Consider the following 26,820-nt stretch of genomic DNA (forward strand, 5'->3'; position numbering starts at 1 on the left):
AACCTAGACAGAGGTTTACAAAGCAGAAATATCACTTTGCTGACAAAGGTCCATCTAGTCAAAGCTATGGTTTTTCCAGTAGTCATGTATAAATGTGAGAGTTGGACCATAAAGAAAGCTGAATGCTGAAGAATAGATACTTTTAAACTGTGGTGTTGGAGAAGGCTCTTGAGCATCCCTTGGACAGCAGGAAGATCAAACCAGTCAATCCTAAAGGAAATCAGTCCTGGATATTCATTGGAAGGACTGATGCTGAAGCTGAAACTCCAATACTTTAGCCACCTGATGCAAAGAGCCGACTCACTGGAAAAGACCCTGATGATGGGAAAGACTGAGGTCAGGAGGAGAAGAGGGCAACAGAGGATGAGATGGTTCGGTAATCACTGACTCAATGGACATGAAATTGAACAAACTCTGGGAGATGGTGCATGCTGCAGTCCATTGGATCTCAGAGTCTGACACGACTGAGTGAATGAACTGAACTGAACTGAAGTCTACACTTAGGTCTCCAGAGGACCATGTGGGGTGGAAAGCAAGTCCAGGACTTAGAAGACCTGAGATGCTACTCAGCTAGAGTGTTCCCCAGACATTACATAGCCTTTCCTATCTCAGCATCTTGATCTGTAGAAAGGAAAATGATTCTTGTCTTCCATCTCTTCCAAGATTCTTGGAAACTTTCGGTGGCAGCTAGCCTTTGTATGGAATTAAAAAATGCATTTAGGGACTTCCCTGGCAGTCCAGTGGTTAAGACCCCCTGCTTCTATGCAGGGGGCATGGGTTCGATCCCTAATCAGGGAAGTAAGACGCCACATGCCATCAGGCATGGCCAAAAAGTGGGGAAAAAAAGCATGTATAGGTAACAAGTGAGCTGTAGTGGTCTTTCAAAGCAAGTGCCACTCAATCCCCTGAATCAGAATTTCCTGTGAGGCTCCTCTAGTGGACCCTGAGCTTGGGTACATGACTCAGGCTAAGCCCACAAGACACCACTGATACATGAGCGATGTAAGGGCAGATTGCAGTGAAAGCCTGGGTGTCCCCATGGATCTGTCCCAAAGAGACCATCTCTGAACTCCTGTTCTTCGTGCAGCCTGGGTCTCCAACTGCCTTCAGTTCTGTTAAATCTCTTGATAGCCTTCTAATAAATGTCCTGTTTGACTTAATGCCCCAGATTCCAACTGATAGAACTTCCAAGCTTTTTTAGTTAGAAAAACTCTCCACTGTGAGGACATTGCGACTTGACCTGTGTGGGGGAAGTTTTCCCTGTGATTAGAGTCATATGATTTGGTCTCACATTGGACTTAAGAAGAATGATGCCTCCCACTTTGAGCAAAGTAGAGAAGTCACATTGGCAGTTTCTTGGAGTGGGGGAAGGGGTGTCCTTAGTGTCAGGTTGTAACATTTCCGGGACATTTAGAAAAGAGTCACATAATGATGCAGTCACCGTCTTGAAACTTCTTGACCAACAGGACAAAGGTGTGGTTGAAGTTGCAGGTTCTGGAACCCATTTACCTGGCTTCACATACTGGTTCTGTTGCTTGCTAGCTATGGGACCTCTAGGGCCACTGTAGCTCAGTCTCTCCATCTGTAAAATGGGGACAATTCTAGTAGTACCTCATAGGCTGTTACAAAGATTGAATGAGTTAAGATACTTGTAACATACTCAGAATGGTACTTGGCACAAGGTAAATATTTGCTGTTGTTATTTTCTTGAGACTGATTACTCTTCAGTTATTACCAAAGGAGCCAATCCTTAGGAGAAAACCTAAAGTTGGGTTTACAGAGAAATAAAAGCCTTTTTAATGAACTGAAGGGTGAAAAGAAGAAACTGCTACTTGCTGGTGTCTAGAGAGATGGAAGGATTTCTTCGTAACATTGATCCCAATCTGGACTCTTGCATCCAGTGGAGGAGAAGCTTCTAGCTAAGCTTATCATCAGTTATTAGCGAAGCAGCTACAGAAGCACACATATGGCCGGATGCAGAGATTGCAATATGGAATTTTTGCTCACCTGGGGTCTGCAGAGCAGGCTTTGAACACATGGACTCTCCTTTTTGGGAGAGAAATGGGCTAACTAATGCTAATAGCTTTAGGACGTCTTGGAGGGCATGGGGATTGATGACAGATGGCGTGCGTGCACTACAACATCTATGTAAAACATGTCTGCGGGCCCAACAATGAGAAACTACTCACCTTGGCAAAACAGGCATGATATTCATTTGGAGGCTTGCTTCTAAGAAAGATAAATCCTGCTGTCATTGCACAAAGAGATAAGAAAGACCGGATGACAGTTTTCCATCGATAAAAGATTCTGTCTGTATTTTAAAAGAATTTACTTTCTTCCCCTCTACTGATACCCACATGAGTTAAGGCAGAGATACGCTATCTTTCATGTTTTTGTCAGAATGTGTTATTACTGCGGGTGGCAGTGACTCAATTGCTTCATTTAGTGATCGGACGCAAGTGGAATGTCGCCTGCACAGGGGCTGTGGGATCCGAACGGAGTACAACCCCCAGAATTAAGACGCAAGTTCGGATGCATTCCTGGCTGGAAGGGAGACTAACAAGAGTTAACCTAACATGAGGGAGATTAACCATGTGTGAAAATCTCCCCTAAGAGAAGTTTTAAAAATTTGCTGCTGACTAGGGTATTTCTCAGAACCTCTTGGGGAAGACACTGTTTTACAATACTTAATGTAAAATAAGCAGTAATCTGGGGCTTCCCTGGTGGCTCAGATGATAAAGAATCCACCTGCAGTTCAGGAGACCCAGGTTCGATTCCAGGGTCAGGAAGATCCACTGGAGAAGGAAGTGGCAACGCATTCCAGGAGAATTGTTTGGACAGAGGAGCCTGGTGGGCTACAGTCTATGGGGTCCCAAAGAGTCCCACACTACTGAGTGAATAATTAATCACCAGTTGAGGCAATGTTGCCAAACTTGGTTGAAAGAAAAGAAAGGAGGAGAGAGTATCCATTTGTCAATGTCCTGGTCGGGACAAAGATGACAGTTCTGTTTCTCCTGGTTGGTCTAAATCTGGGTGAATAGGTACAGTGCTTACAGGTAATCCTAAGCAAAGAAACTTCTTATCTTAATTTGGTTTGCCAGGTAGACTTTTCTGTCGGGAAGACAATGTACTGACCAGCTGGCATGAATATTCCAGTCTGCCTATCACTTCCACTTATTGACAATAGTCAATCTTCACCACAACATAAAGAAGTAGGAGCTTCTATAAATCTCATTTCATTCATTTATTTATTTTTATTGCAGTACAGTTAACTTACAATGTTGTATTAGTTTCAGGTGTACTGCAAGGAGGTTCAGTTATCCATATACATGTATATATCTATTCTTTTTCAGCTTCTTGTATCTTGTAGATTATGAGAAAATATTGAATATAGTTCCCTGTGCCATACAGTAGGTCCTTATTGGTTATCTATTTTATGTATAGTATTGCGATAAATATTAAAAAAGTAATATTATAATTTTTAACTAAATATTAAAAAAAAACTAAGATCATGGCCTCTGGCCCCATTACTTCATGGAAAATAGAAGGGGAAAAGGTGGAAGTAATGACAGATTTCCTCTTCTTGGGCTCTAAAATCACTGCAGATGGTGATTTCAGACATGAAATCAGAAGACAGTTTCTTCTTGGCAGGAAAGCTGTGACAAACCTAGACAGTGTGTTGCAAAGCAGAGACATTACTCTTCTGACAAAGGTCCATATAGTCAAGGCTATGGTCTTCCCAGTGGTCACGAATGGTTGTGAGAGCTGGACTGTAAAGAAGGCAGAGCACTGAAGAATAGATGCCTTCAAACTGTGGTGTTGGAGAAGACTCCTGAAAGTCCTTTGGACAGCAAGGATATCAAACCAGTCAATCTGAATACTCATTGGAAGAACTGACACTGAAGCTGAAGCTCCAGTATTTTGGCCACCTGAGGTGAAGAGGTGACTCATTGGAAAAGTCCCTGATGCTGGGAAAGATTGAGGGGGGAAGGAGAAGAGGGCATCAGAGGATGAAATGGATGGATGGCATCACCAATGCAATGGACATCAAATTGGGCAAACTTTGGGAGATGGTGAGGGACAGGGAGGCCTGACATGCTGCAGTCCATGGGGTCGAAAAGAGTTGGACACAACTGGGTGACTAAATAACAGCAATACAACAATGTGTATATATTAATCCCAAGCTCCTAATTTATTCCTGCCCTCCTACCCCACTTACTCCTCTGGTAATCATACGTTTGTTTTCTTTGTGAGTATATTTCTGTTTTGTACATAAATTCATTTGTATCTTTTTTTTTTTTTAAAGATTCCACATATAAACCCCATTTTAAAGATTAGGAAACTAAGGCCCTGGTATGTTAACTTATTTTTAAAACTGGCTAGAGTAAAAGATTTTATTGTCTCTATTTGACAGATGAAAACACTGTGGATCGGCATGCAGTGGATAAGAACTGGGCTCTTATGCACATGATCTTCTAGATCTTGTCATTACCTGTGTAGGGGTGGAGTCTGGGTAAGACTTTAGGACTCTTCTGTGACTCCAGTGTGGTGGGAGTGATGCTGCATGGCTTCTGATGGTGGGTTGTAAAGAGGACCCACCTTCCATATGGCCTTCTCTCTCTGGGGACGCTTCCCCTGAGAACCCATGCTGAGAGGAAGCCCTCAGAGAGAGCCTCCATGGAGAGACCCTCTGGAAGGGAACTAAAGGTCCCAGCTGATGGCCGGCATCAGACGATTCCAGCCCCTAACCTCCAAGGCTTCCAGTGAGGCACCAGACCTTGTGAGGCACAAACAGTCCTTGCTGTGTTCTTTCCAAACCTCTGAGCAACAGAATCCTCAGGCTAAAAAAAATGGTTTCTTCACATCACAAGTTTAGGACTACAAAGCCACAGTATTTAGAGCATCACTTTAACCCTGCAAATGTTAATTTCCTCATCTGCAAAATGGGAGTAAGAGCAGTACCTATTGCATTGTTGATTGTGAAGACTTAGTGGATGTGAATTACTCAGCATACTTTCTGGAATAAAATAATAGCTAATGCTTACATGATACTGTGTGATAGATACTGTCCTAGGAACTTTACATTATATCAATATTAAATCCTATAACAACCTCATGATGCAGGCATTATTTTAAAAGAAATTTTATTTTTATTGAGTTGAAATTGATATAGCATAAAATTAATCATTTTAAAGGGAACAATTTAATGGCATTTCATATATTCACAATGCTGGGCAACCATCACCTCTATCTAGTTCCAAAACATTTTCATCACCCCAAAAGGAAATACAGGCAAATTTTTACATCCATTTTACAGATGAGGGAATTCAGGCAAAGACAGGTTGTGTGACTTACCTGTGGTCAGATGGATGGTAGTGGCAGATCTGGGTTTAGGACACACTTGGGCTTCAGGGTTCATGGTCTTTGCAGCCACTCCACAACACCTGTAACTCACCGATGTGAATCGCTCCACCGAAGTGTCCTGATCAAGGCAGCAAGACTATCAGGTGGCTAAGCCCTGTCTGGCCTGCAATCCAACTGTGTGCTTTTTCTGCTGAGATAAAACTTGCCTTGTCAATCAAGCCCCACAAATAGCCATCGTATGGACACATGGTATCAACATCCACTGCCTGATCACCCTATAAACTCATTGTGCTGAGGGTCAGACCCCAGCCTTCTGACACGACATCCCTTCCCCAAGAAGGTGTGGGGAAGTGGGCCCTTGAAATGGCCCACTTTGCTAAACATCTTAATTGCAACATCGATCTATCTAAAGTGGAAAGTATGTGCTACCACTTCAGGAAAACGCCTGTTTGGCAGAGAAAAGAATTGCCAGTCCCAAAGTCATAATTCTTTTCTGCGGCCTACCAAAATATTTGGATAATGGCTCGGGCTAGGGCCATCCAATTTGAGGCGGTCTGAGCCGCTGTGGTTTTTCTGTAGCTGCCCTCACCCTGTGTGCATAGAGAGAAATTTATGATCCTTGGCCCTGGAAGCGGAGAATTGCGCTGTCCTCATAAGAATAGAGCTCTCTGCTCTACGGGCTCGGCGTCGGTCTGATTGGCTTTCCTTTCTTTAGCCACATCCACGCTCTGGAACATCCCAGAGTTCTATATGCAGTTGCTGTGGAGGTGGGGGTTCAGGTACTGGGTAGAATTGAGGAACCATGAAATGCTATGGGTGCAGCCGGGGAACCCAGTTAGGAGACAGGAGGTATACCAGTTACAGAACAGAGTTGAGAGCCAATTCTGGCTGGTATAGGTCTGGTGGGTGGAAGCCTGGAAGCCCACTAAAGCCCACCAAAAAATGAAGGGCTTTTGCAACTGGGTACTTATGTGACGTGTCAACTAATGGAAGACGACAGACTTTCCCAATGTTGGGGCCTGACGGGGCAGCAGAGTGGAAGCTGTGCCTCTTTGTACCTTGGGCCTTGAACCTGGACTGTCTATACCCCATGTGACAGGGAGAAGGATGCCTGAGGTCCTAAGGGCAGGCACTCTGTGTGCTAAGAATAACCATGATGTATGCTCTGCAGGGAGACGCCACTATTCATCCATCACCAGCAAAGCATGGACTCTGAGTGGGTTTGCTTTCTCCAGCAGTTGTGGATCACTCTGCACCAGCCCACACTTGCTTGGCAACGGGTAAGGGACAGAGATTTGGATTCACTCAGCTCCCAGCCCAAGTCCTGGCTGCGTCACTTATCAGCTGTGTCCCCAGCTCACAGTTTTTAAATTGGGTCTCAATATCCTTAGAGGTACCCTGCTGCTCATGACACTGAGGTTGACTTTTTTGGAAGTTGACGCATTGAATGCCTGTGAAGCGCACGGTCTGTAGGAAGGATTTAACGGGTGTCAGCATGGTATGCACATGCGGGGAAGTGGAGACTCCGTGACCACGAGCTGAGCAAAGTAATTGGGCCACACGTTCCAAGTTACTCATGGCCTTTATAGCACTTTGCTGTAACCAGCTGAGTCAGGGGTATGCTTACCTGTGGTGCTGGGTTGATACAAACTTTTGGTTCTGAGATGTGAATCAACACCAGTGTCTTAGTCTGGTGGCAATTTGCAGTTTTGTGGTCACATTGTAGATCCAGTTTGCATTTGCCATTTTGAACTGGGCTGGCGTCCGCAGGCTTTATTCTGGCAGTGACCCTTGTGGTCACCCCGTGGAGTTGAGATTTAGTAATGGAAAAGTGTTTCATTTTAACTATGAAATTTAACACAAATAATACAGCTGCTCAAGCGGGCAGTGACAGTGTATGTTAATTTGATTTATATACACGCAATGTACCATGCCTAATGCTGAACGCTGGAAGACTCCAGCGAGGCTGGCACCAGCATCGTAAATGAGCGGGTGCCACCGTGGGCCCCCTTCACATGTGCCAGTGGACAGAGCTGTGGGAGCTGGTCTGTGTGAGAAACGGGAGCAAGGGTTCTCCTGTAGGGCCTGGGGGTGGGCCAGGCCTTCCCAAACCCGGAATGTGGCTTTCCTGGAGGCATCCATTAGAACTCTCTCCATGCATGATATCCATTGGCAGGTCCAGGGTATTGCTCTCAAGGAAACCAAGAGTCTCTGGTGTGGAGGCTGGTTTCTAGCTCCCTATCAGCTCAGGGGGTCTTCTGCCTAGAGAGCAAACTTCAGTCCTAGAAGAGCAAAGAGAGAGCTTTCCTGGTTCCCCAGCTCACCCTAGAATCCCTGAGAGCAAACGCTTTCCAAGACTGACCCCTGGTAAAATGCGCATGGAAATAAAAGCACATGAGCTCTCCTTTGTGTGTGTGTGAGATGCGTGGTGTATAGGTGTGGACTGTGTGTGTGTGTGGTATATATGTGTGTTGTGTGCATAGTATGCACGTGTTGTGTGTGTGTGGTGTATATTGTGTGTTTATGCTGTGTGTGTATTGTGTGTTGTGTGTGATAGATGTGTGTGGTGTATATGGTATATGTGTGTTGTGTGCATAGTATGTATGTGTTATATGTGTGTGGTATGTGTTGTGTGCATGCTATGTATCATGTAGTATGTGTTGTGTCTGTTGTGTGAGAAATGTGTGTGGTGTATGTGGTATATACATGTGTTGTGTGCATAGTATGTATGTGTTGTGTGTATGGTGTGTGTTGTGTGTGCATGTATGTGTGTATCACGGAGTGTGTATTGTGTCGTGTGTATTGTGTATGTGTGGCGTATATGGTATATACATGTGCTGTGTGCATAGTATGTATGTGTTGTGTGTATGGTGTGTGTTGTGTGTGCATGTATGTGTGTATCATGGCATGTATATTGTGTCGTGTGTATTGTGTATGTGTGGTGTATATGGTATGCGTGTGTGCTGTGGTATATGTGTTGTGTGTGTATGTGGGGGTCTGGTTCTCACACTCACCTGGACACTGTGTAGTCACCCAAGTTCATCCCAGGCACCTCAGGTCACAGCCAGACCACTTTCCTTCCTTACCTTCCTGCATCATGGTAAAACCAGCCTACCAGCTGGTAGAAAATGCAGAAAGTGGAGGGGGAAGAACCCATAATCCCACAACCCCCTCACGCCGCCATTTTGGGGTCTTCTCTTCAGGTGTTTATCCACTTGAATAAAAGGCTCATTCATGATCACTGGTGATGCTCTACATCCTGATAACTTTCCACGTTGCTACTTAGTCTTCATGGGCTTCCCTGGTGGCTCCAGTGGTAAAGAATCTATCTGCAATGCAGGAGACCTGGGTTTGATCCCTGGGTCAGGAAGATGCCCTGGAAAAGAGAATGGCAACCCACTCGAGTCTTTTTGCCTGAAGAATTCCATGAACAGAGGAGCTTGGTGGGCTCCAATGGGGTCGTCCATGGGGTAGCAAAGAATCAAACATGACCAAGCGACTAACATATGGTCTTCGTAACTATCATGCTTAATGCATGTATGATATTCTGTCCTGTGATGGACCTGGCTTTCAGGCTTTTGGTCTAAAAAATAGCAGGGGCCTGCATGTTCTTTCCATCGGGCCTGGCCCCCATCGCCGCCTTGAATGCTGACCTTAGCTGCGGCTGGAGCGGCTGACCTCTCAGCACTGACAGTCTCTGCAGGGATCAGAGACTGTCTTCAGCACACCCAGCCCATCTTCATCAGGCCTCTGCTGGGGCCTGGGGTGGATAACAATGGGACAGGCCGCCAGCCACCTTCATGGTCTCCCAGAAACTAGAGCAGTGCCTACCCTGCCGTGCCCCACAGTGCACTGCGCCCCTCTGGGTCCTTCCGGGCAAGCACTCTGTGTTGCTGTGTTTACCTTTTGCTCTCTTCTCTTCCCATCATCACAGATTCCCAGGGGCATGTTTCCTTTTCATCCGGAGATGGGTAGGACTTCCAAGAGTTGTGAGAGCATGCTGAAATGATGCGTTTTTCAGGCTGAGCAGCAAGGGTAAACTTTATAAAGGATTGTTGCATGATCTGTGTTTGGGGCCTGGGCCCCTGTGGACCCGTGGTTTTCAGGAGTTTGTGCAGGTTTCCGTGTCGCCGGAAGCTTGCTGCCCCAGCTCTCTTGTTGGATCTGCACCTGTGTGCTGCATTTCCCCCGACACTTCTGACTGCATCCTTTGTACTTTCCAGGAAACCACTCTGCCCCCGTTGTCACTTTTCCAGCACTAGTCTCTCTGACCATCCTGCAACCTGCCCTGACCCCGAGCTTGCACCTCATCACTTGCATCCCCTCTGTCCCTTCTCTACATCCTTATTCCAAGGTTGTTGGTCCCTGAAATTATCTAATTATGGGGATTAAGTTACAGTCTGAAGTCACCTGTCACAGCACAGGCTCCAATACTTTAGGAGGAGGGAGATCATGGAACTGACATCTTCCCATAACTTCCAGTGTCTTCCTAGGCTCCCAACACCACAATCAGGAGGAGGTGCCTGGACTGGGGAAGCTGCCCTTCCTCCTCTGGTTATCTTCCACGTCCCTTGTTGGGCTAATCTAGCTATTTCCTTGTCATTGACCCAGGAAGTACATGACTCTTGGATTTATGCTCTCAAGATCTTTTCCCTTGATCTTCTTTCCTCTCTAACTGGTCTTTTCCGACAACCAGTGCCCATTCCTCTAGAAAAGCCACTCTCAAGAACAAGTGCAGCAGAAGTAGTCTACACCCTTCTGTGAAGTGAAGGGACACTGTTACCTCCCGTGGGTCAGGCAGTGGTTGTCTGGTCACATAGAGAGCTGAGTTCACATCCTTGCTGTGCAACACACTAGCTGTCTGGCTTCACTCTGCTGAACCTTACTTTTCTCTTATGGAAATAATGCCTACCTCCAATGACACAAGGCATGTTTGATCTTTTGTGACCCCATTGACTGTAGCCTGCCGGGCTCCTCTGTCCCTAGGATTCTCCAGGCAATAATACTGGAGTGGGTTGCCATTTAATTCTCCAAGGGACTTTCCAGATCCACAGATCGAACCTGTGTCTCCCACATTGACAGGCAGGGTCTTTACCACTGAGCCACCAGTGAAGCCCCATATGAAATGGATAGGTTGAGATTAAGACCAAGAGAAGAAGACTCTTCTTTGGATGAACATTTAGCGAAGTTCTTTACATCTAAGTAAACTATTTATTGATAAGGATCATTTCATTTGGACCTTTGTGCTATTGGAGGAAGAAAATATTTAAAGAGATTTTAAGCTTCAGTAGCAGAATCTCAAGTGTGTGTGTGTGTGTGTGTGTGTGTGTGTGTGTGTGTGTGTGCTTGTATGTCCATGGATGCAGGCATGGACAGTAATTTGGATGGGGTTGGGGAATCTCTGAAATCATACAAAGGGAAGAATTTCCTTTTCTTGGTATTAATGTCAACCTACCCATATCATGTGGGGCTTCCCTGGTATGAAGAACCTGCCTGTCAATGCAGGAGATGCCAGTTGGATCTCTGGGTTGGGAAGATTCACTGGAGAAGGGAATGGCAACCCACTCCAGTATTCTTGCCTGGATAATACCCATGGACAGAGGGGCCTGGCAGGCTGTAGTCCATAGGGTCGCAAAAGAGTCGGGCACAACTTAGCGACTAAACAATAACAACCCATTTCATATGGATGCCACTTCTCATTGTTTGCCTTTTTGTCTCAGTTCAGTTCAGTTGCTCAGTCATGTCCGACTCTTTGAGACTCCATGGACTGCACCACGCCAGGCCTCCTTGTCCGTCACCAACTCCCAGAGCTTACTCAAACTCATGTCCATTGAGTCAGTGATGCCATCCAACCATCTCATCCTCTGTCGTCCCCTTCTCCTTCTGCCTTCAGTCTTTCCCAGCATCAGGGTCTTTTTCAAATGAGTCAGCTCTTCGCATCAGGTGGCCAAAGTAGTAGAGTTTCAGCTTCAGCATCAGTCCTTCCAATGAATATTCAGGACTGATTTCCTTTAGGATTGACTGGTTGGATCTCCTTGCAGTCCAAGGGACTCTCAAGAGTCTTCTCTAACACCACAGTTCAAAAGCATCAGTTCTTCAGCGCTCGGCTTTATAGTCCAACTCTCACATTTGACTATTGGAAAAACCATAGCTTTGACTAGAGATGGACCTTTTTTGGTAAAGTAATGTCTCTGCTTTTTAATATGCTATTTAGGTTGGTCATAGTTTTTCTTCCAAGGAGCAAGTGTCTTTTAATTTCATGACTGCAGTTACCATCTGTAGTGATTTTGGAACCCAAAAAATAAAGACTCTCTCTGTTTCCATTATTTTCCCATTGATTTGCCATGATGTGATGGGACCAGATGCCTTGATCTTAGTTTTCTGAATGTTGAATTTTAAGCCAACTTTTTCACTCTCCTCTTTCACTTTCATCAAGAAACTCTTCAGTTCTTCTTCACTTTCTGCCATAAGGGTGGTATCATCTGTGTATCTGAGGTTATTGATATTTTTCCCAAAAATCTTGATTCCAGCTTGTGCTTCACCCAGCCTGGCATTTCACGTGATGTACTCTGCATAAAAGTTAAATAAGCAGGGTGACAATATACAGCCTTGACATACTCCTTTCCCGATTTGGAACCAGTCTGTTGTTCCATGTCCATTTCTAACTGTTGCTTCTTGACCTGCATACAGATTTCTTAGGAGGCAGGTCAGGTGGTCTGGTTTTCCCATCTGTTTAAGATTTTTCCACATTTTGTTGTGATCCACACAGTCAAAGGCTTTGGCGTAGTCAATAAACCAAAAGTAGATGTTTTTCTAGAACTCTTTTGCTTTTTCAATGATCCAGCAGATGTTGGCAATTTGATCTCTATAACCAGGAGGACTTTTCTATGTAGCCATGAGATCTTTTTGTCTATAAGCAGCTAATTGTATGTTTCTTCTGAGTGAGATGCTCTCCGTGTGCTTACCTGTGCTTTCCCTATGTCCACGTGTCTGCTTCAAATGCCCACTGCCTTCCAGGCAGAGCATGCTAGGCTGTGCATCTGCAGGGAACCCATGGTGCAGGGCCCTGCTTAGCAAACAAGGACAAAGCTGCCTGCAGGGCAAGAGCATTCTAGAGAAAGAAGCCTTTTGAAAGACAATTAGGTCATAACTGTAGAAATTAAAAATATATTCACCTGCTTATTCCAGCTCTAGAAAGCTGCCCGATAGAAGATTTTCATGTTAGGCATAACGAAGGATATATAAAAATGCCACTGCAGCATTTTTGTCAGGGCGGAAAACTAGATACAACTTAAATATTTGCCAATATGGAAATACATAAATAAATCACACGTATAGAATTCTACATAGCCATGAAAAAGAAGGAGGTTGATTTCTATGTGTTGCCCCAGAAATCTCACTGAGATGGTTACATTTAGGGAAAAGGGAGGGAAAAAAGCAGAGATGTGTGTGGGTATGTGCCTTTGTATAGAAAAGGGATGGAAGCTAGGAAAGGGATGGAAGCATCGTGCACTGTTGACAGCTGTGTCAGACAGTTAATCAGGGAAGCAGAAATAGGAAGAGGCTTGGAATAAGGAATTTATTGTAGGAATGAGTCCTGACACAGCTGTGGGAGGAGCTGAGTAGGGAAGGGTCTGTGAAGGGGAGGTGAAGGATCTGGAAGCCATCTCTTCCAGCTGCTGCAGTGGGGTTGCAGAAGGGGCCCTTGGCAGGTGGCTGAATGTGTGTGCTGCCATCTCTGGATTTTCAATGAAGCGTCTGGAGGTTACCTGGTGTTGCTGGTGCTTGACAGGGCAGGCTGATGGTTGGAAGGTGAGCTGGAGATGGAGAAGAAAACCCACCAGCACCTCTGCCCTTTCTCTCATCACCTTTGACCAACATGACCTTCAGAGCATCGTGGCTGCTCCACTTTTGACTGCAAAATCTCATGCAAGCTTTTGACTGACTCTAACTTACAACCATGGGGCTTCCCTGGTTACTCAGTGGTAGAGAATCTGCCTGCCAATGTAGGAGATGCAGGTTTGATCCTTAGTTTGGGAAGATCCCCTGGAGTAGGAAGTGGCAACCCACTCCAGTATTCTTGCCTTGGAAATCCCATGGGCAGAGGAGCCTGGTGGGCTGCAGTTCATGGAGTTTCAATGAGTCAAACATGACTTAGTGACTGAACAACAACGACAACTTAAACCATACAGGGAAGGCGGATTCTGAGATAAAGAGTTCCCAGAGAAACCAAGTTGACAGTAGAATAATCCAGCACAATTGTGTTCCCTCTGAGGAAGGGAGCAGGAACCAGGAGGGCAGAAGTTATGTGTCTGTCATGCTCTGTTCATAACATACTGTCCTGAATCTTTCACGACAAAAATGTGCGCATGGAGTGCTTGTGTATGAAAACAAAGCAAAACAAACAATAGAAATGAAAAGGAAACCAGAGGTTCTTAACTCTTTTGCAAACCCTTAAAGGGTAATTTTTTTTTCTATAAGCAGCTTCTTTCTGCTGTGCTGATGGTGTAATCTCTCCCACCATGAAATTACTAATGAAACTGGAAAGGTGCATGTCTATAAAATGTGTGTGCACATGTATGAGTGTGCATGTGTGTGTAGACCTGGCTGAGCATGTGTGTGCGTGTGCATGTGTGTGTTTGGTGTGTGTGAACCCTTGTCTGATTTACTCCTTTTCCTTTTCCCTTTAATGATGGGCCCCAGATTATGCCAAAGACACCCAGGGGATGGGAGAACCCAGGGGAGGGCTTGGGAAGAGAACAAGGGAGATGAAAGCTCCCCGGGAGAGGCAGTTTGTGCAGCACACAGGGGGTTTTTGTTCCATTAATTTTTATTGGGAGAGGCACATCCCCCGCTGCTTTAGACCGCCTCTCCCTCGGGCACAAAGCCAACTGTGCATGCTCCTGCAGCAGCGTCGTTTGCAAATAACTTGGGGAAGAAAGAGACAAGGTTGAGATGGCTGCATCCAGCGTGGAAGTGACAGCCCAAGACCCTCAACTTGCTCCTGGCAGTCTAGGAGAGTGAGGAGAAATGAGGGAGCCCAGGGTGAGCTTCTGAAACCCCCTTAGTGAGAAGCACAGGCTCTTCAGATCCTGGCTAGGGGTGGGTAGGAGTGAGTGGATTGGCATCAGAAGGTGAACTGGTGCAGTGACCTCTGGTTCTTCTTGAGCCAGACCCTTTGGCTGAGCTTCTACCAAAGAATGGGGGAAAGTTTGAGATGGACATTCTCTCTTCATGCTGGATTGCTGGAAAGTCCTGTGTGCAGGAGGATTCAGTGTTATCTGATGGTGATGGGGAAGGAGGCTTCGGCACAGTAACTCTGATGCCTGCACAATCCGTAGAGGAAAGAAGAACTTGGTCACGGGCTGCTGACCCCGTCTTCCCGTCCAAACTAGTCCTGAATAAGGAAGGCCAAGGACTTGGTCAAGCTCTCTGAGAAGAGAAGAGAAGTTGCTCAGTTGTGTTCGACTCTTTGTGACCCCATGGACTGTAGTCTACCAGGCTCCTCTGTCCATTGGGATTTTCCAGGTAAGGGTACTGGAATGCGTTGCCATTTCCTTCTCCAGGGAATCTTCCCAACCCAAGGATCGAACCTGGGTCTCCCACGTTGCAGGCAAACACTTTACCATCTGAGCCACCAGGGAAGTGCAAGCTCTCTTGAGAGCTCCCTTTTCATTTCCCCTGGCAGCAGGGACCAAGTTTCCGGCTGTGGCTCCTCAGTCGCTAGCTTGGAACAGTGTTCCCTCCATGCGTTTTATGTGCCCCAGCTTCACCCTCCGACTCTTGCACTGTGTGTCCTATTTCCCACAACCTCTCCTTTGCTCACCCCGCTCCAGTCACTGTGGCCTCCTGCTTGTGCATGTTGGAACACATGGTCCAGCCTGTGGGCCTTTCATTGGCTGTTCCCTGTGCCTGGAATGCTCTTCCCCAACAGCTCCACGCTGACCCCTCACCTCTACCACATCTCACTTCTCAATCAGGCTGCCCTCTTTAAACAGCAAATTAACCCCTACCCACACTCCTGCTGACCCCATGCCTCTTATCTGCCTTTTCTTTTCCCCCCACAGCATTTGCCAGCCTCTAGCATTCTGTGCAACTTACTGTTTATTATGTTTTCTGTTTGTTTATAGCTTATTACCCATTCCCCAGCCCATTTTAAAAATAGGACTTTTGGGGCAGAGATCCTGGTCTATTTTGTTTACTGATGAATCCCTAAAGTATATAGTAGGTTTAAATACATATTTGTTACTATTTTTGGAATTGATAGACAATCTTTTGAAAAGAAATCACTTGGAGGTATCTCACATTTTTGGCAAAATTAAGTAGAGAGAATTTCTGAGGAAGTCAACATTAAAATGAAAGAAGCCTGCTCTTTGAGCATCTCCTCAAACTCCTGCAGTGGGTGTGTTAACACAGAGATGGGGTGCTGTGATAACCGTAGCCCTCATAGGTAACAGTAAGCATGTGGTTCCTGACCATTGAACAGAGCTCCATGTCTTGTGTTTGAGCTTCACGATGATGAATGGAGGAAAGCAAGGCAGATAGCATTACTTTCATTTTGCACTTGAGTAAACATCCTCAGAAAGCTTAAGTGATGTGCTCCAGGTCACATAGCTAGTGAATGATGTAAGTGGAGCTCCAAGCTGGGTATTCTGATCACTAGCCTCTTCTTTTCTCTATTACAAGGCTGATTTAAACATACAGCCTGTCCTTTGCAGCCACTTGGGAGGTTCCAGTCAGTGTGGCTAGAGTGAAGACCAGAGGCTGGGAATTTAAGATTGACATTGTACCATGGGTTCCCCCAAGGCTAGGCTATTAGCTGGAACTTTCAATATCTAGATTCAGGATTTAAGAATGCAGCAGGGTGGAGTTGTCTGTAGAGGTTTGGTTAGTTTTTAAATTGCTTTGTTGTTATTGTTCAGTTGCTAAGTCGTGTCTGACTCTTTGTGACCCCGTGGAACACAGCACACCAGTCTCCTCTGTCCGCCACTGTCTCCCAGAGTTTGCCCAGATTCATGTCTATTCAGTCAGTGATGCTATCCATCACATCCTCTGCTGTCTCTTTCTCTATTTGCGTTCAGTCTTCCCCAGTATCAGGGTGTTTTCCAATGAGTCAGTTGTTCTCATCAGATGGCCAAAGTATTGGAGCTTCAGCTTTAGCATTAGTCCTTACAATGATTATTCAGGACTGATTTCCTTTAGGATGGACTGGTTTGATCTCCTTGCAGCCCAAGGGACTCTCAAGAGTCTTCTCCAGAACCACTGCTCAAAAGCATTAATTCTTTGGCACTCAGCCTTCTTTATGGTCCATCTGTCACATCCATACATAATTACTCTTTTAAATTGCTTAAACAGTATAATTCATGCTGGCAGTTTTGACTGAAGCATCAGTGTGGGGGGTGGACAGTGTTCTCTCCAGCCAGCCAGGTTTGTCTGGGACCTTTGTGGGCAGACTATTCTTTGAATGATTTTAAGTGGGAGAAACTTGGGGGATCTTTGGGCACGTATGGAAGCATTTTTGATTGTCGCACCCCTGCAGGGGGTACCACTGGCATCTTGTGGGTAGAGGCCAAGGATGCTATTAAATATCCCATAGCCCACCAAGCAGCCCCACACAGAGAATTTTCCAGCTGCCAGTGTCAGTGGTGCCACGGTGGAGAAATTTTGCTCTAGAGTGAGGTGGGAATGACTATCCCTGGTCCCCATCTTTCCCTTGTTTTTCTGACTCTCTCATTCTTTTCCTCCAGAAGGAATGAGATGAGGGCTGGAAACCTCTCTTCAAAATGATGCCTCTTGGGCTAAGTCAAGTAAGTCAGACAGACAAATACCATATGATAGCACTTACACGTGGAATTTTAAAAATGACACAGATGAACATATTTATGAAGCAGAAACAGACTCACAGACATAGAAAACAAACTCATGGTTCCCAAAAGGGAAAGAGGGTGGGGGATGGATCAATTAGGAGTTTGGGATTAGCAGATATAAACTACTAAATATAAAATAGATGAACAACAAGGTCCTACTGTATAGCAGAGGGAGCTATATTCAATATCCTATAATACCATAATGGAAAAGAATATGAAAAAGAATATCCATATACATATGACTGAATCAGTTTGCTGTACACCAGAAACTAACATTGTAAATCAACTATACTTCAATTAAAAAAAAAAAAAAAGATTCCTCCTTGGGAATTAATTGACAGAGGGAACAAGGAGTTACAACCTCCCACAGCCTCCAGCTTGCCATCTGTTGCAGCATCCATCATATTCTGCCTATGCCAAGCTGGAAGGTGAGGAGCTCCTGTGTTGGAGGGTTGGTATGGGTCTGTGGCCTTCACACGCCCTCCCTGAACCAGGACAAGCTGGTAAACAACTGGCTGGGAGGGTAAATGCTTTGTGTTGTCAGTCGTCTAGAAGCTCGGGGCATTGCATAACCCAGCTGAACTCTGAGCTTCATCTGGGGCTCTGACAGTTTTCTGGTACTGCTGGAATGCCCGGGGATATTTGTTCTAACTTGTCCAATTGGTATTGAAATACTTTCTAAATGAAGGATAGCACTGTCAACTACGGCTCTGGAAATTAGCATAAGCCAGATAGTGTTTACTTCCCTTACCAATAAAGTCAAGTTACAATCTCTTTCCTATACACAGTGAGCTTTCCATTTCTTGGAGAACAATATTGGGTAATGAATTGTTACATATACAAACATGCATAATCACATATATAATTTTTAATAGAACATTCGTGTTGAAAAAAACATTAAAAATTACTTATTCTCACACTATTACTTAACGGATGAGGAAACAGAGACCCTTCAAATGTATGGACAAATTATTTTCTGAGATTCATGGGACTTGAGACTCTCTGCTTTCCTCTTAGCTTTAGGGAGCCTGCTCTGTGGTCTGCTTTGCAGGCTTTTCTCCCCTTGGGAGTCCTTAAGTTCTGGAGTTGCTTGAGTTAGTTTGGATCTCCTCCCCTTTCCACTTTACATGTTCTTTGCAGATGATTTCAACCCTTCCTTGCCATCCATTGCTGCCCATTCCATGTCTCTCTGATGATGTCTGATCAAGCTATCTCCAGCCCAAGGCATGTGTGTGGGGTGAGTCCAGGCTCTGTTGGAAAGTTAGGGATGAGGCTTTCTGGGTTGGATGTCTCCTTGAGTGAGAGTCTGATCTCCCTCACCAGACCCTGAGCTCCACCAGCCTCTTCATTTCCCCAGAGTCTAGCACAGTGCCAACGTCTTTATAAATACTTAATAAGTGAGTAAGTGAGTGCAGAAGGAGAATTCAGAGTTGCTGAACTGATGGGAAGAGCTTCCAGAACTAGTAGGATAGACCAGTATGCTGCTGCTGCTGCTACCTTCTCTAATTACTTAGCAACCAGTGAAGGAGTCCTCAGTCTTGGATATATTATATATCAGAATAACCTAGAAGAATTTTTTTGCAGCTGAAGACACTGTCTTAGTCTGTTTGGGCCACTACAACAAAAATGCCATAGACTGAGTGGCTTATAAACAACAGAAATTTATTTCTCTATTTATTGAAGCCTGGGAACTCCAGGATTAAGGTGCAGGCAGAGTCAGTATCTAGTTAGAACCTCTCTTTCTATTCATAGATGGCCAGATTTTCACTGTATCCTCACATGGTGGAAGCAATGAGGGGATTCTCTGGGATTTCTTTAATAAGGGCACTAATCCCATTTATGAAAGCGCCATCTTCATGACTTAATCACCTCCCAAAACCCAGTCTCTGAATACCATCACATTGGGGATTAGGTTTCAGCAAACGAATATTCAGGGGACACAAGCTTTATGTCTATAGCAGAAGCCATTAATCGGAGATTTTAGGTGTGGAATCTGGGCATTTGTTGTTGTAGGAGGTCTGCTGACAATTTTGCTGTCTGTCTGGATTAAGAACCAAAAACTCACAAATTATCTAGTGGGTAATTTGTTTTTCTTTGAGAACACATCTTTAGTATTCAGCAGGAAATTAGGAGCCTCTTTGTGGTCATTATCCTGCAATACATCCGTAGTAGAATCTGCTTTATTACTAAGTGCAATCATCCTTTACCCAAGTGATAGAAATTCTTGCTACCACTGTAAGTTGTGTTGGAATGTTGCAGTTTTTTGCTGATCCACTAATGTATGAGAGCCTTGGATACCCATCTTATTCATTATTAAAAATGAAAGACGATTGTCTCTGCCCTCACAGAAAATACATTCATGAGGGGAAGACAGTCAATAAATAAGATAATAAAATATGGTTAGATGGTGATAAGGGCTGTATTAGCTGTCTATTTCTGTATAACAAATTACCCCCAAATCTAGAGGCTTAAAATAACAAAATTTATTTCTGCACAGCTTTTGTGGGTCAGAAACCTGGAGCAGCTTCACTGGCTAAAGTTGAAGACCTTCTCGCTAAAAGCCTTCTATGAGATTGCAGTCAAAATGTTGGCCAGGGCTGTAGTTAAGTTAAAGGATTGACTAGGGCTGGAGGATCCACGTCCATGATGGTTCAGTTCTAAGGCTGTTGGCAAGAGGGCTTAGTTCTTCTCCATGACTGATTCTCAATAGAGTTGCTTGAGTATACTTCCAACATGGCAGCTGCCTTCCAAACCTGATGGAAGTGAACGGAGAGCACGTGAAAGGGTGTGTAAGGAGAAAGCCACAAGGACTTTTCATGACCTGGTCTTGGGAACAACATCTTGTCACTTCCTGCATGTTCTATTTGTCACAAGCGTCACAAAGAAAAGCCCCGACTCAAGAGGAGGGGAATTAGGTTCCGCCTTTAAGTGAAGGGACAAATATCATAGAATTTGTGGATATATCTTAAAACCACCACAAAGTCTAAGGGAAAAAAATAAAGAAGAAAGATATGGAGTGCTGGTAAATGGGGGGTTGTCATTTTAGATGGGATGACTGGGGAAGGACTCACGAAGAAGGTGAGACTAGAGTCAATGTCTGGAAAAAGCCGGGGGGTTGGAGCAGGGTGTTCCAGGGTGGGGAGGTCACAGGACATAAAACCGGGGAGGTAAACGGTGTAATGGGACAGGTCGGGGAGGGCTTTTACATAAAGGTAAGACCTTGGCTTTCACTTTGACTGAAATGAGGAGTTAATGGAAGCTTTTGAGGGTGATGATTTTTCTTGTTCTATGGAGAATACAGTGTAGGGAGGAAAAGGCAGAAACAGGGAGAACCTTTAGACGCTCTTGCAGTTATCTGGATGAGGGAAGATACTGGCTTGGCCTTGGAGGAGCTTGGAGCTGAGTGTGAGGGGGCCTTGAAGAAGATGCGGTGAGGAGTGGCTATATCCTGGGTATATTTTACAGGTATATTTTTAGGTATACCCAGTCTATATCTTGGGTATATTTTACAGGTATATTTTACAATATACCTGTATATTTTACAGGTATACAGGCTATATCCTGGGTATATTTTACAGCTTTGAGATTTGCTGATAGATTGGCTATGGGGTGTGAGTGAAATAAAAAACAAAATTAAGGCTCACTGCAAGGGCTTTGGCTGATGTAACTGATAGAATGGAGTTGGCTGGTGTGAAGATGTTAAGGAACTAACGTGTCTCAACAAGTTTGATGTGCAAAACTGATTCAAACATCTTTAATGGAGATGAACATTTTTCCTTAAGTATTTTAAAACCAACACAAAGACTCAAAAGCAAACAATAGTCGTTGAATCCTCTGGTATGTATTTTTGAAATTAGTATCCAAACTTGGTTAGTTTTATTAACTTTCATTATTGATAATCCAAAAAAAGTAGAAAAGATGATTACTAATAGTGTGTACAAATGTTCACCGTCCCTAATGAGTGCAACTTCAGTGACGGACTAAAAGGTCGTCAAGGTAGATAAGAGAAAGAAATTAACATGAAAGACTGCACCAAAAGAGACAAAGAAACTAACAGAAAAGATACATAACCACCCAGAAAACTCTTCCTTGTTCAGTTAAACATTATCGCTTTAACTATTTGAAAATTCATTTCATGATTTACCAGTCCTCAGAGTGAATATTTGTGGATTGTCTAGGATACATTAGGTATTGTTCAAGCTTCTCACCTAAGACAGAAGTATTAATATTAGGTTGAACCATTTGAAGTAGCTGATATTTGACCACTTTTTGGTCTACCAAAATGACCATTTCATATTGTTCAAGATAGTATTTTATGAAAAAATTTTGATGTAGAGGCTGATTGCTCTAATCAACATGTCACTCTCCCATGTATATGTGTGCTGATATTCAATATTGTAATGTCCATTTCCTTTTTACTCTCTTTCACCACCTAACAATGTTTCCCTTTGCTAGTAACTTAGTTGTCTTCATTTCTGTCTTTTGACACCTGTCACACCTGCCTGTTGTAATTTAAATTTCGTTCCCTCCTTTCCTGTCCTCTGTGTAAATGGAGCACAGCTGTTTCCCGTCACCTGTTTAGGCCAGTGTCCTTTCGTGTACTTGAACCTATCTGTAAGGCCACATTATGAGCTATTAGCAGGCCTGAGGATGTATTTTATAACTAAGCACATCACATCTCAGTTGTTTTTGGCATTAGTTTAGAGTATTAAAGACCAGTCTCAGCCGGTTACAGCCTGACTCTGAGCCCCAGCTGTGTGTGGACCTTGCACGGTGATGCTGTCTGGCATGTAACATTTGTGACAAGCTCAAGCTGCTGGAAATAGTGTTCCAGCCTGGAGGGTGGGTTTAGCCATGACTAGTTTATGGTGATGATCATCCTCTGATAATGTTCTTCCGTTTCTTATTTCAGAGCTGAATGTCTGTGAACCAAACCAGATCTGTCACTAGGTACACAGGCAATTTTATTTAAGATTGCAATAAGAAGTGGTTGTGTTTCTCAGTTCCCCTGGATTCACCTGCATTTTTTATTCCAATACAACATATGCTCAGCTCTGCACATCGCAGAAACCCATCTTATCACTCTGTTGGGAAGGTCCTCGCTTCCTATTATGTGGCTTCTCTAACGCTCCCACAACTTCATTTTGCATCATCTCTTACTAGAAAACAACATTCTCCCTGCGTTAAGTAATACAATTACATTGAAATAGCTGCAGGATGTGTCCAGACTGGGATGGGATGATTGTACTATGTGAAATGGGAAAGCCATTATTTTTGCCTGTCTTCCTTAATTAGTATTACACACAGCATGACTTGAGTCCTATCCATACTCAGTTTATTGGATAGTAATACTATGAGGTGGAAAGAATGTCAGTAGATATTGAAAAAAGGAATTTTTCTGTGGGGGATGGATGGAGAGCGTGTTACCCAGCACCTGCATTCTTAGAGCCTCATCTGATTGCCTTGAAACTCATTCTACTGCTTTTCTCCCCTTTCTTTTTCACATTTGGCTATAGGCACAGTGGCTGTCATTTATCTATTGTTTGATTGCATCCGTTGCCTTTAAGCATCCAGGTCTGCAAGCCCAGTTTTGACTTCAGATGGAATTGGTGCAGAGGGATGGAGAGTGGAGACAGCAGAGCCTTGCCAGGCACGGAATGATGACTCCATTCCAATCACATTTCCCTTTAATGAGGGTCCTGACGCGGCTCTCATCCCTCCGCGAGAGCCATGCTGCATCCGGTGTAATGGCTGCACTTGATGGATAATTTATGCAAACAGAACACAAACAAGAAGTCATTAAGCCACCCAACGAGGGTCCTTGACTTTTGCAAAACCAAACAGTTATTCTGATCCTGATGAGTTTAATTTTGCTTTTGGTTGAGTACCGATGAATACATTATATTTAAAATAAATATTATATTATCAATATTCATGATCAAACTGAATGTCGCTTGGTGTTTCTTATTCTTTTTTTAAAGAGTGATATACGGAGCTTGATTTTCATCAAGTTGCAAAGTGCTCCTTTAATCCTATCTTAAGTCTGTTTTTAATGGACTCCAACAGAGCTAGAGGTAAGAAGGAGGAGGAGGGGAATCTATTATTTGGGTATTTGTAAACTCTTGTACTTTTCATTTGAATAGTTCTTGTTTCGTATTTGCAACTCTAGACTGTATGTAAATGTGAATTTGAGAATTCGACACAAAGAAACAGTGAGCCACTGGACAACATAAGGGAAATTGGTATTGAATATGATTTGGTTACCTAGTGATTAAAATCCACTTACAAGGAAATTAAAACTTTAAAAGTAAGGCTTTAGCATGCATCATGCCTTTGTTGTAACTCAAGGGCCATGTAGGTGTACAATATTTGAATGTCAGTTTACATAATGTATTGTGTTCTCAGTGCTTTCCAGATGCCTGGCAGTTTATTTTAGTAATTTTAATTTTATTAGAACAGCATCCTATGACTTGGTTGCTGCATGGTGTTTCTGGGAGCACTCACATGAAGATCATTAAAGCCTAAATGGTCCTGGCAGGTAATCTCACCATCTTTTCATTTTTTATCTCTAGGAAGGTGGCCCCTCTGGATTGTTTAAAGGAAAAGAAGCACCATTATAGCAGGCACAAGTAACAGTACTGCATCCACATCCCTCCCCTGCAGAGGGGAAAAGGGAGGCTGTAAGTCTCAGAGTGGAATCCTACAGGCTTTATTACCTGTGGAGGGACCTGGAAAATATTCACCTTCCAGGAGCAGGTGCCACATGGCACCCGCCCTCCAGGCTCTTCAGCCACAGTCAAACCCAAAGGGGATGGAGCCCAACAGCACCTGTAATGGGTGGGCCTCCCAGACCCACAGCTGGGGCAGCTGTATCTATGACAGCCACTTGCACTGTCATTTCAGAGTAACGTGGCAAACAAGAGGTATCTTGAGGGCTCCTAGCTTCAGGGGAGGGGCTGTCCAGGGGAGTCATTGTGAGGCCAAAATGAGAGAACTGGTGAGAATTGCAGTGGAGAAGGGAAGCAAGATTTTACCCAGGTAGAGGAGAAAGAGAAAAGGGAACTAAAAAGTTGGCTTAAAGCCCAACATTCAGAAAACTAAGATCATGGCAGCTGGTCCCATCACTTCATGGCAAATAGATGGGGAAACAGTGGCCGACTTTATTTTTCTGGGCTCCAAAATCACTGCAGATGGTGATTGCAGCCATGAAACTAAAAGACGCTTACTCCTTCGAAGGAAAGTTATGACCAACCTAGATAGCATATTCAAAAGCAGAGACATTACTTTGCCAACAAAGGTTCGTCTAGTCAAGGCTATGGTTTTTCCTGTGGTCATATATGGATTTGAGAGTTGGACTATAAAGAAAGCTGAGAGCCGAAGAATTGATGCTTTTGAACTGTGGTGTTGGAGAAGACTCTTGAGAGTCCCTTGGACTTCAAGGAGGTCCAACCAGTCCATCCTAAAGGAGATCAGTCCTGGGTGTTCATTGGAAGGACTGATGCTGAAGCTGAAACTCCAATACTTTGGCCACCTGATGCGAAGAGCTGACTCATTGGAAAAGACCCTGATGCTAGGAAAGATTGAGGGCAGGAGGAGAAGGGGATGACAGAAGATGAGATGGTTGGATGGCTTCACTGACTCAATGGACATGTGTTTGGGTGGACTCTGGGAGTTGGTGATGGACAGGGAGGCCTGGCATGCTGCAGTTCATGGGGTTGCAAAGAGGATATGACTGAGCGACTGAGCTGAACTGAACTGAACAATACAGTCCAGAGTTGGAACAGATCCCAAGGAATCAAGGTCTGGGCAGTTGGTAGGCCTTCTTGTGGATTGTCAGACAGAGCAAAACACTCTTGGCAGCTATAGAGGACATGGGGCATTAAAAACTATTAGTAGCTCATCTGGGAAGGAATACAGAGTGTCACATCTTGAATTTCTTATTGTTGCCAAGGATTTCTTGTCCAGGAACTCTTATTTTCCAAATATGTTGGAGACTCTACCAAAATGCAGTGTTCAAGTTTTATCTCTAGATTTACTGCTTCTATGGGTCTAGTGTAAGGTCTTGAGGTTAGACCTTTCACAAGAGTCTCAGAGCAGTTCTGATGCAGATAACCAGGACCATCATTTGGGAGTCATTGTCTTAGCCTTTGAGGTCAGGGATCCTGAGGGTACAGAACTATCTCTAGTCTATAGCTTTGAAGTCCACTTTATTTAACTTAGGAGCCTCTGAGGAGAGCTAATTTTCCTGGACCTCCCTCTTTGGTAACTTCCCTTTCATCTCAAGGTCTTAAACCTTCATATATGAGTTGGAGTGACCTGGATAGGAGGTTGCTTTTAGTTTGGCTTCAGTGCAAACTTCCATCAAGATTTCTATAAACCAATTTCTGTCCATTGACTATGAGTCTAGAATCAATAGAAAAATGTCAGAAAGATTCTTTTTTCCTGCCCCATCTGGGAAAGGGGAGATATTTTTGTATATTAATAGGAATAAGTTGGGTTTCCCTTGAGGCTCAGCTGGTAAAAAATCCATCTGCAATGTGGGAGACCTGGGTTTGATCCCTGGGTTGGGAAGATCCCCTGGAGAAGGAAATGGCTACCCAATCCAGTATTCTGGCCTGGAGAATTCCATGGACTGTATAGTCCACGGGGTCACAAAGAGTCAGACATGACTGAGCAACTTTCATTTTCACTTTCAGGAATAAGATAACGGTTTAGGCCGAAAAAATTGGGCATACCCTTAGGATATGGATATAGCTTTTGGCTTGGCCTTATGTCCTGAAATCAGATCTGTGTTTATCTATATATAATAATATATATATATATATAATATATCTATATATTATATCTATATATCTATATATCTATATAGATATTATAGATATTATAATATATATTATATATATTATATATTATTATATATTATAATATATAATATAGATATTATATATCTATATATTATATATATATATATATATCTACATAATATATCTATATATTATTTTATGTGTGCTTGTCATTGCTTACAATTCTGCAACTAGGTTTCTCAGGCTCTCTTGCTGACTGTATTCTGAGTAGGGTTGGTCAATGGAGACACTTACAGAAGACTAGAGGTGGGAGGATGGGGAGAAGCCAGGGTATTTCTCCCTGTCTCTGCCTTCATGCTTCATCACTGGTTCATTTCTTCCATGTTTGTAGCTCCCCACAGACTCCACCATATTTTCTTCCAGGTAGCCTTAGAAAGGGTTCTGGGGACATTATCTCCTCCCTGTGTTCTTTCAATTCAAGGGTGATGGCGATTTTCTGTTGTTACTAATCCTTGGGTTGCTTCATCTGTTTTGCCTCTTAGCTCTTCAGTTATCTGTGTAACTAATTCCCTGATTAAATTTACTCCATTGACAATCCTTAGAGAGGAAAGATTTCTACTTCCTAGCTGGATCCCGAATGATTCATTGCCCACAGGTAGACACCCCCTTGCATAGAGATTGCTAGAATTTAAGAAAGGTGGTATGGTGTAGTCTTATGGATTTGGACTCAGAATACTGGAATTCAGGTTTTAAACACAGGCAAATAATTTCATCTCTTTGGATCT

This window comes from Bos indicus, chromosome 2, assembly GCF_029378745.1.
Source record: "Bos indicus isolate NIAB-ARS_2022 breed Sahiwal x Tharparkar chromosome 2, NIAB-ARS_B.indTharparkar_mat_pri_1.0, whole genome shotgun sequence".
NCBI lineage: Eukaryota > Metazoa > Chordata > Mammalia > Artiodactyla > Bovidae > Bos > Bos indicus.